General features: G+C 51.7%; 1 pseudogene; it reads right to left on the reverse strand.

Moving 5' to 3' along the window:
• Positions 1-225: 225 nt before the first annotated feature.
• On the reverse strand, positions 226-9,482 carry LOC131561313 (protein ecdysoneless homolog; annotated as a pseudogene).
• Between the last annotated feature and the right edge of the window lie 1,308 nt (positions 9,483-10,790).

Here is a 10,790-nt window from a genome sequence, read left to right on the forward strand (position 1 = left end):
ATTTTCACTGAAAAAACCCCAAACTGCTCAGCCTGGGCTCACATCATGCCAGCAGTAGCTGTATATCAACATTCAGCAGTAATGGAATTCATTCAGAAAATGAACAATTACAAAAATACTTTCACTCCAAGAACCGAGGAAGTTATGCATATCTTAAAAAAAATTCAGTAATCAAGTTGTATTTTTGTTTTTATTGAAATAAAATTTAAAAATACTTCTGGCCAATATTTACAAATTTCATCCAATTACTCTTCCTGCAGTGTGGTATTTTCCCACCTGCCCCTGAAGGCAGCAACATTTTCAGAACAAGAACTGCTCCCCACATATTGAACCCACTCAGCAATGGGTAAAAGGACATTTTAGAAACGTGGCAAATTGGATCACTGAATGGAAAAATGGGAGAGAGGTTTTGTAATAAAAGAAAACATCATTTGAGTCATGCATTCAACATCATTTTTCAGTTTTCTGGAATTGTGCTAGCACTGGGAAAATCTCATTTCCACCCAAGACAGTGTGCAAACAGAAGCTTTTGCAGGTGAATTCACTCTGCTGAAGTGACACATAATGAACAGAATGCTCCAAATTCAAACCTTTGGCCTCTTCTCCCCCATCCTGCTCGTGTGTCTGTGCTCCATCTCCCCAGCAGCCATGTCTGGTGCCAAGGCTCTCCCTGCCTTGCTCAGCTGCCAGTGAGCTCTGAGCTCTCAGGTAAATTCACCCCCAGGCTCTGTAAAATGCTCGAGGTGGGTCCTGCCAGGCCAGCCTGGGCACTGTAGGACTCGAGCAGGTTTGCCACCAGGTTCATGTCCACATCCAGGGCTGCCAGCTCAGCAGCCTCAGCTCCACAGTCAGGGCCAGCACTCTCACATGGGGCTGCTCCAACAGAACCTGCCTGCAGGGAGTACAAAGAGAAAGCTTTATCAAATTGCATGAGCAGATTTAAGGGAAAAAAAAAAGGGTAAATCACAGGAGAAAAGAAACAACAATTGTGCAGCCAACAAAGTCCAGTACACTCCTGAGTCCTGACAGACAGGAATTCAGACACCAAATGCTCATGCCAGCTGGAAATCACCACTGTCCATTACCCACATTAAGTTGCAAGAGAAGGACACAAAGTGTTGCTGAGTCCTGGCTCAGCTTCCTATGGGAGAAAGCTACTACAGGAACTCACAAATGAAGCTGCAGCTGCTTGCCCTACTACCAAAAACAGAGAAAAGATGAACAAACTAAAACTAAGCCTTGGAAAAGACGGGCAAATTCCAAGTTTAGGTAAGTTTCAGTTTATAAGAAATGTATGATGGTGCAGGTCCAGCACACTTTGCCTGCACGTGGGAAGGTTCCAATCCCATTACTCAGAATGGCCCCTTGCAGCACATTTCCTGCTTGGAAATTACTGCTGCAAATCAGAGCTCAAGGCACACTCACCCCTCTCTTGTGGCTGCTGAAACTTTTCCCAACGTTGCTCTGTGCCAGCTCACGGTCCATCTCCTCCATGTACGCCTTGAGACTGCCCACGAGCTCCTCAGGAGACACCTTCTGCTCCTGCCTTCCATTCCCAGCATCCAGCTCTTCAGCATCCTCATCTGAGAAACCAAACTCCTCCTCCTCATCCACATCATCAGAATCCAGCTCCTCCGAGTCTGCCCCTGCACATGATTTGGTGTCAGTACAACAGCAAAGAAATCAGTGCTGGCTTTTGTTTCAAAGAAAGAAGCAATCTCACCCAAAATTCTGTCCAGGGCTTTGGTAAAAGAATCCACATCAAAGGTAACTTGGGATTCATCAGATGACCTGAAATATAAAAATATTTTTAAAGAAATAAAGCTTCTATGCTTGCCTAAGCCTGACACAGGCACAAGCCATAATGATGTCTCTCAAGACAGGATTGAAGTTGGGACATTTGAATTTAAAAATCTGCAGAAGTTTGAAGCCTGTATGGATGAGACATCAAACAGTGAGTGGAAGAATTCTTGGCATAAAAAGAGAAAAATTGTGAAGACCACAAAACCCAACTGAGGGACAGAGAGCAGCTCAGCTTGCAGCACTTGAACCTGCACCAGTGCCAGAGTGGCACCAAGCTGATTTAAAGCAAGTACAGGGTCACTGCTCTGCCTTTGCTTCAGGCCCTGCTCAGCACAGCACCTTCAAACTCTGATTCTCTGCATCACAGAACCAAGCACAGGGCTGCAGCACAGTGCAACATTCCACACCAGAGCCAAACTCCAGGTGCTACTACCATGGCATTTCTGCTCCTTCCTGCGTGGACACTTTGGACACAAAAGCCTTCATGCTCTCAGCAACTGTTTCCAAGCCATAGTTTTGCTCCTCCTCATTTGGGGAAGGAAGGGACTCATTTCTTGTCTCCTTCAGCATCTGATCCAGAGCACCTGGTGTCATATCCAGCCAGCTGTCATCTGAAAGGACACAGCACAGATCTGTTACTCTGCACAAGCCTGCTGGCCCACAGGCCCAAACCAGCTGACTGACAGGGCTGCAACCATCCTGCAGCTCAGTTCTGCAGTTCAGCTCTTGTGCTGGTCCTGGCTCACACACAGCAAAGGCACAGAGAGGCTGAGAAGAACTGAGTGCAGATTTCTTGTCACTACTTACAAACTCTGCTTTGCAGAGCTCAAACTCAGAGAGACCATTCAGTCACTGGGAAGCCTTTGGCCACTCAGTGGAGGAAGAAAGGCTCACTCTAAACTGGGAGAGCCAACCCAGTGTTTAGTCTTGAGGAAGGCTGGATTTGCTCTCCCTTCACAGCTGTCAGCATTGCCCCTCTCCCCCCACAAATAACCATCTGTAATAGGAATAATTCCCCATCCAGCTCACCATCCTCTGCAGGAAGACAAGCTGCTTCTCTCTCCAATTCCTTCAGATCAATGGGGGTTGTCTGTAGTAGTGCCAGGATTTCATCACCTGGGCTCACTTCATCACAGCTGGAAGAAAAACCAAACTCAATTTACTGAAATGGATTCAATGGGATCACATGCTCTGCATTCAGGTTTTCACTTGAATTCTTCATTTTTCCTTCTGTGCAAACACATCAAAAAGGGAAATGAATCTGGGGGAAGTACCAGAGCACTACCAAGAGCATTGGCCAAGGCTCTTTTTCTTTACATTTCATTTGCCTTGGTAAATATTAAGATTACCAGATCCCAAACACCACAGACTGGAAACTCAAAAAATAACATCAAGATATTATGGGCTGGCAAAGCCTCAGATATTTCTGTAGTGATTTAGCTTTTGGATTTGATCTTCCAGAGAAATCCACAGCCAGCTCCTTGAGCAAAGGAGACAGATTACCCTGTATTCATTATTCACTGGGACTGCTTTTCTATGAAACTTTTCTACACTTTCTACAGTCAACCAAGCAAAAATTGCATTGCAGTCACCACTTGGAATCCACTTGGAAGAGCTCAGCATTTCACAAAACCAAGATAAAAGAGTTACTCAAGCCAGAACTTCTCCCACTGGAGCATTCCAGAGGAATTAGTACTTGTATGTCCTGGCCACAGCTCCCATGTTCAATGTGCAGTGGAGAAAAGGGTTCAGGTGTTTGTGACAAGGATTTCAAAGGTCACTTACAGGATTTGTAGGGTATATGACACTCATGAATTTCAAGCAGCTCTCACCTTTCTGGCACTGCAACAGATTGCTGGAAGTGATCTTCTGCCATGTGCAACAGCTCCAGGTACTTGGCTGATCCTTCCATTTCTCCCTATTGAATGCAAGTCACAGCCATGAACCCAAACAATTCCAGGCTTCCTAAGGGTGACTGTTGGTCACACAGAAATGCTGAGAGAACCAGAACAACTAAAAACTCTTGGCCATGTACATTTGGAACCCAATACAGCAAAGGGGCACTCCTGTATTTGAAGTATATTAAAGGATATTAACCTAAGAATCTCAATAAAGTTGTCCAATATTATAACCCTCAAGTAGGTAGTCAATTTATGTCCAATTTATTAACTTCAAAGAAGTAGTCAAAGGCATCTTTTAAAATAAAAACCCACAGAACCTCACCAGAACCCACAAAAACCACACACACATCAAAATTACACTTGCATGGGCCCAGATAGGTCTATGGTGTTATGTATGGATCTTGAAGAATATTGAATTCTAGAGGGGTGGAAATGAAATGGAAACCAGTGAAATCAGTTACACCTCACACAATCACATATGGGGGTTTTCTTCACTCAAGCGTATTTCTCCCCTTGCTTTAGATGAATGAATCAATCCCCACATCTTGCTTTTTCCTTTTTAATTTCCAAAATAAATTCCTTTCAAAGGGGAACAAACTGCACATGTCCCCTTTAAACACATTAATTCATTTCCCACAGAGATAAGGATTCAAGCTCCTTACACCAGTTCAAGGGTTAAAATGTATTTTTCCTGCAATGTTTAAAAGCCACAGACACTGAAATACTCACAGACCTTGAAATAATCCTTCTCCTTCAAGCTCCTGAGGAATCTCTCCCACAGGGGACCCCTTAACACATTTCTCTTGGCGTCAGGAGCCACTTTACTGCTCTTGGAGCACAAAATTTCAAAGCCATGAGCCTGCAGACAAAAGATGCAACAACAAGAGGTTCTCAAGGTGGGACAGACTTTGCTCACATTTCTCTGGACAAGCAGGCAACCTCCAGACAAGGACCCGTTCCCTGGACATGCATGAGCCAAGGCCAAAATGCCCCAGGAATCATTCCCAGCTTCATGCCCAGCTCGCAGGCTCTGTACTGAGGATGAGCTGGGGCGGGCAGGGTGTATCCACTGCGTCTGTCTGGAACAAACTGCTGCTGCACCAGCTGTGCATACAAACACCGAGTGAAAGTCACCTGCAACAGCCAGAGCAGAAACAAACACTCCCTGCAGCGGGACTGGGCTGGGGACAGCCAGCAAACTCCCTCCAGGTCACCAGAGTGCCTTTGAAGGCACCCATATTACAGGCAGTGCCTGAGACTGCATTCAAAATACATCTTAGAAAGATTTTTCTGATAAATTGCTTTTCAGGCTTTACCAAGTTTGTCCCAAATTGAAATACCCAAGTAAATACGAACTTTTGTCAGTATAAATACATTTGGAAAAACCCTCAGTGTTTTGTATTCGCATTAACAAGGTGTATTTTCAATTAAAATGACATTCGATTAAAAGATTTCAGCAACAGTTTTGAAGTCCAAAATTTGACTCTAAAGCTTCTTTTCAGGAGTCTATTGGTACAACTCTGTAACAAAATGCATCAGATACAACATTGCTTGGACAGTGCTCACACAACACTTCAGGAAAGCTTTCCCAGAGCTCTGAGAGCACAGCTGAGAAGGTGAAAAGCCTGGCAGTGAGCCACTGGTTGGGAGCAACTGCTCCCGTTGGCCGGCAGGGCTGGCAAACTGCTCTGATCACACAAGGAGATCAATTTACTGAGCAGGCACTTCAGCAGAGGAACTGCTATCACAACCTCTGGATTCAGAAACAATTCTCTCAGGATCAGCCCCCTGAAAGTCCAGCCACACCGATCCAGAGCAGCTCTCAATGCAAGGACCTGGAAATTCACGCCTACAGGAGCACACGGCAGGGCCGTCAGCGGCTCTGAGAGCACTTACCAGGGCCATCACTCGCTGCTCGGCAGGGAAGGCTCTGAACGGGCGCCGGCAGGCCCCCAGATCGCCCGGCTCCCGCAGGTAGAAGGCCTGGACGGCCGCAGCCACCAGGGACGGGCGCAGCCTCAGCACGGCCGCGATCCCGGCCGGGAGGAAGCAGCGGGCTCGGTGCAGCGAGGCCTGGATCTTCCCGGGATACCTGAGCGGCAACAGAGCGTGGGGAGGGCACTGCCCGTTAACCACTCCTTCTTCAGCAGGAGGCCCCTTCCCTTTAGTATTTACTGGGATCATGGCTCAGATTAGTCTGGAGTTAAAACCTGGCCAGTCTAATGCCTAGAATGGCTGTTTCTATCATACATATTTATAGAAGTGTACATGGCTCATAAAATTGAATCCCCCACATGGGTAAGATGAGTCCCTGTGGACTTAACCAACATATCCAGTTATCCAGTATTCTTTGCCATATCTGCTGTCAAATCCTTGCAAAAAATAAAGCACAGGGTGGAGCACAGCTGTGACAAGCTGAAGCCCTGACAATTCTGCTGGTGCTATATTTTGGATCAAATCCTCTTGTTCCTCAGGCACAGGGCTCCTAAAAGATCATGGAACTTTCAGAGGTTTCAGTCTAAGGAAGATGTGAAGGAAGAGTAACTCTTGTCATTGTCAGGGCTGGAATTACAGCAGTGAACCAGTTTCAGATCCCCACACCACAGACTACAGGACACTGATCCCCCTCTTTCCAAGAGTGCCACAGAAAAACCTCCAGCTGCTGGTTTCTGAAAAGGAACCAACTTGATCCCATCTGCTGGGGAAACGTTTAGAGCCCAGGGAGCACAGACCCAAACCCCACAGCTGCAGGAGCCAAGTGCAGCCCCACGTACCCATGGAGGCGTTTATTGAGCGCAGCTCTGATGGGCTCTGCAGCCAGGAACTCCTCGGCGCGGGTGGATAACAGAGCCAGCGCCTGCGGCACCGTGGCACGGGGAGCAGAGAGGGCCCAGCCCTGCTCCCAGGGCTCCCCCGGCGCAATGATGTGCAGCTCTCCTTTGTAAAAGAACACCTGGCAGGCAGGAATGCTCCCGTCACACAGGGCAGGAGCACTCACACACAGCCATGGAACAGTTCACTGCACACACAAATGCATCTGCTTGGACACTGACAATAGAAAGGACAAATAGAGAACCAAGGCAGGAAGCAGCAGAGCTTTTCTAAAAAGGTTATTTGAGATGCCAGAGACCACGATCCAACCAGGAAAAATCCCTGTTTGAACTACAACAAATTTCATCAAATATACCTTGTTTCCCTAACAAGAATAATTGTTACACATGTCTCTTCAAATGGAGAAGTGCTTCAGGAGAACCAGCACAGCCTAACTGCTTCAGAACATCCCAGGCATTAAAAAGCAGCATTTCAGGTGTCACATGTGACCTCTGCTGGTTCCTGATCCTAAGAAAAGCCCTGAATGCAACGTTCTCAACTCCCTCACTCTGTCTGTTCCCTCAAACAAAGCAAAGTATGAGCCTGACACTCCAGGGACACACTTGAAATTCATTTTGGTGTTGTGTTCCAGCCCTTGTAAGAATCTTGGAGTAGGGGAAAAATAATTGAACAACTTTTTGCTAATGACCAAATTAATGATCTCCATTCCAATCCACTGCCATTAGCAGCCATCCATACCCAGGTGAAGGTGTCTGCTCATTATTTCACCTGGACTAGACAAAGCCTGTGTCCTTACAGAGACAGCAACACTCCAGCCCTGAGCATTCCCTACCCTGAGGGCAGCAAATCCTCTGGCCTAAACACTCCACAATATTGTAAAAAATTGGTTCTAGCAGAACTTGAAAGTTCAGGTGGATACAGGAGTGCTCCTGAAGGGAACAACAGTCAGGCACAGACAGCACTCTGGATTTTCAGAGGCAGTCAGACCACTTGGCTAGAGGTGCAAGAGAAAACTCCAGCTGCTACAGAAAAGGCCACTGGCTCCCCCTTGCCAACTGCACACAAGTTTTACTCACCCTGTTTTTATGTTCTCAGGATTCAGCCACTTTGGGAGAAAATCAGCTGCTTCTACCAAGAGAAACTCTCCATCGTTGTCATCAATACTGGCCAAGGAGAAATTGGAAATTCAGCAGGAAAAGCCTTGCAGAGCACAACAGCACACTTCTGAATCCATGTCTGCTGGGGTTTTTTTAATATTCACAAACCCATAAAAAGGCTTAGGTTAGAAGGGATCTTAAAGATCAACACCGGGTTCCAACACCCTTGCCACAGCCAGGCACACCTTCCACTAGCCCAGGCTGCTCCAAGCCCCATCCAACCTGCCCTTGGACACTTCCAACGTGTCTGGGATGGGGAAACACCTCCAAGGATGGGCCGTGGTAAGACAGGACCTTCAGAGCACAGGCACTGCCCCTTGGCAGCCCTCCCACTAAAGCAGCTCAGCAGCACCCGCCTTACCTGGCTGCCAGCCCCGGCAACTCCCTGCTCATCTCCCGCAGCAGCTACACAATGAACCACTCATCCTCCACGTTATCCCCGAACACCGCGGTGCCGCCCAAGTGCGCCGGGATCTCGCCTGCACGGGGCACAGAGAGGAGAGGCGGCTCAGCAACGCCGTGCCCGGGAACAGATTGTCCACACGGGCTACGGAGTCTCCCTCACTGCGGATATCCCAGACCCTGCTGACAGAATCTTGTGTCCTGTGCTCGGGGACGGCCCGGCTGCAGCAGGGAGGTGGCACCAGATGCCTCACTGGGTTAACCCGTGCTGTGACACCGAGAGTCGGGGAAGCCGCCGGGTCCCCCTCACACGCTCCCGGTTCCAGCCCGCCGGGCCCCCCCTGACACGCCCTCGGTTCCCGGCCGCCGGATCTTCCTCACACGCCACAATTCCCCCTTAGACGCTCCTGGTTTCAGGCCGCCGGGTTCTCCTCACACCCCAGTTCCCCATCACACACTGTCGGTTCCCGGCCGCCGGATTCCCCTCAAACGATCCCGGTTCCCCCTCACACACTCCTGGTTTCTGGCCGCCGGGTTCCTCTCACACTCCCGCCCCGGGTCCCCCTCACACGCCGTCAGTTCCCGGCCGCCGGTCTCTCCTACAAAGATCCCGATTCTCGGCCGCTGTGTGCCCCTCACATGGCCTCGGATCTCCCTCACTCGTTCCTGGTTCGAACCGGCCAGGTCCCCCTCTCAGGCTCCCGGTTCCCGGCCGCCGGGTCCCCTCAAACGATCCCCGTTCCCCCTCACACGCTTCTGGTTCCAGGCCGCCAGGTTCCCCTCACACCCCCCCGGTTTCCCTTCACACGCCCTTGATTCCCGGCCACCGGGTCCTCCTCACACGGCCCAGACCCCCCTCACACGCTTCTACTTCCCGGCCGCCGGATTACCCTCAAAAGATCCCGGTCTCCGGCCGCCAGCTGTCCTTCACACTCTCCCGGTTGCCCCTCACAAGCTCCCGGTTCCCCCTCACATGCTCCTTGATTCCGGCCGCCGGGTTCTCCTCACACCACCCCCCACCCCCGCTTTCCCCTCAAACGCCGTCGGTTCCCGGCCGCCGGATTCCCCTCACAGGCTCCTAGGTTCCCTGCCACCGGATCCCCCTCACGCTCTCCCGGTCCCCGGCCGTGTCCGGCGCCTCCGGGCGCTCCTCCCGCCGCGCCTCCCGGCCCGCTCCCGGCTCACCGCGGCCCGGCACGTAGCGCAGGCGGAACGGCTGCCGCTGCCACACGCAGGCGGCCAGGAGCGGGGCCAAGCGCACCAGGGCCAGCTCAGCGCAGCGCCGCAGCAGCGCCTCGCCGCCCGGGCCCGCCGCCGCCGCCGCCGCCGCCAACAGGCGGGAGCGCACCGCGACCTCGGGCAGCGCCGGCCGCCGCAGCGCCTCCATCGCGCCGGGGCCCAAAGCGCTCCGCCCCCGGGGAGGAGCGGCGCGATGGCGGCGGCAGCGCTGCGCTCTGTGCCTGGAGCCGCTGCGTGTTCACTGGCAGAGACCAAAGCGGTTGGGCCGGCTGCATTAGAATGTAGTGCCAGGCTTTCCTTTCCTCCTCCCTTCTTTTCTCTTCTCTTTTCGAACCTGAAGAGGCCGCAGCTGCCTCCCGTTTTCCTTCCTCTGTCACCTTCCAGGTTCTGTTTCCCAGACCGTGTTCTTTCCTTCCAAAATCCTTGATAACCCGTTCACCACTTAAGGCTTTGCTGGGTCCTTGTTTTTCTACCTTCTGGCTGCTGTGGGTGAAGGTCTGGCTATGAGGAGCATCCGGCTCCCTCTGCTCCAGAAAGCAGCGTTGCAGTTATCCCAATCTCCTGCTGCTGAGGGCTTCCTTAGGCTCCTGCTGAAATGAAAAATATCCAAGACACTTTTCCTTTCTTTAAATTAGAATGGTTTCTACAAGTCCTGGAGATGTGAATATGATGGTTAAAAATCTACTGTGCAAATGAAGGCTTTTCCTGCTGTGTTGGGTTTTCTGCCGGGGGCAGAAGGAGATGCACAGAGCGCTTTTGCTGGCACCGAGCACCTGGCCGGGCCCAGCCCGGCCGAAGAATCCCTGCCGCAATTCCCTGTACAGACCCACAGAAGCGGCTTCCCCGGGGCTCCGGTTCTTCACCAGGGCAACGGCCTGGGGCCCTTTTCTTAGCAAGGTTTTTGCCGGACAGGAGTGACCTGACTCCTCTCCTCGCATCGCTTCTGTTTCTGAAGATGCCCCTGGATCTGGCTCCCAATGTGGCACAGAGAGTGACTTTCGTACAAGAAAGCAAAAACGCTCCGGTAATTTCCATAACGCGCCCGGCCCGGCCCGGCCCGGCCCAGGACGACACCGCCCACGCTGCTGCCCCGCCCCGCGCTGCTGCCCCGCACGCTGATTGGTCAAACCGCCCAAAAGCCGCTCCCACAGCGACGTCCGAGCCCAACTCCGGCACCAGCCCGAGTGCTCTCGTGGAGTTTCATTCCGGTGGCACCAGCCCGAGTGCTCCAGGAACCTGGCCGGGATGGGAGGGGCGGCGGGCGCCGGGTTCATCTCATTCTACAGCGGCGGTGCTACCGGGACCCCGCCGAGGCGGCGGCTGCAGCCCAGGTGGGACCGCGGTCGGTGCTGCCCCAGCTCGGGGCTCGCTGCGGGCGGAGGGGGCCGCGCTGAGGGCCGGGGGGTTCTGCCGAGTTCCTGCTGCCGGCTTCCCCCGTGTGCCCCCTGCGCTGGCA

This window comes from Ammospiza caudacuta, chromosome 9 (genome assembly GCF_027887145.1).
Source record: "Ammospiza caudacuta isolate bAmmCau1 chromosome 9, bAmmCau1.pri, whole genome shotgun sequence".
Taxonomy (NCBI): Eukaryota; Metazoa; Chordata; class Aves; order Passeriformes; family Passerellidae; genus Ammospiza; species Ammospiza caudacuta.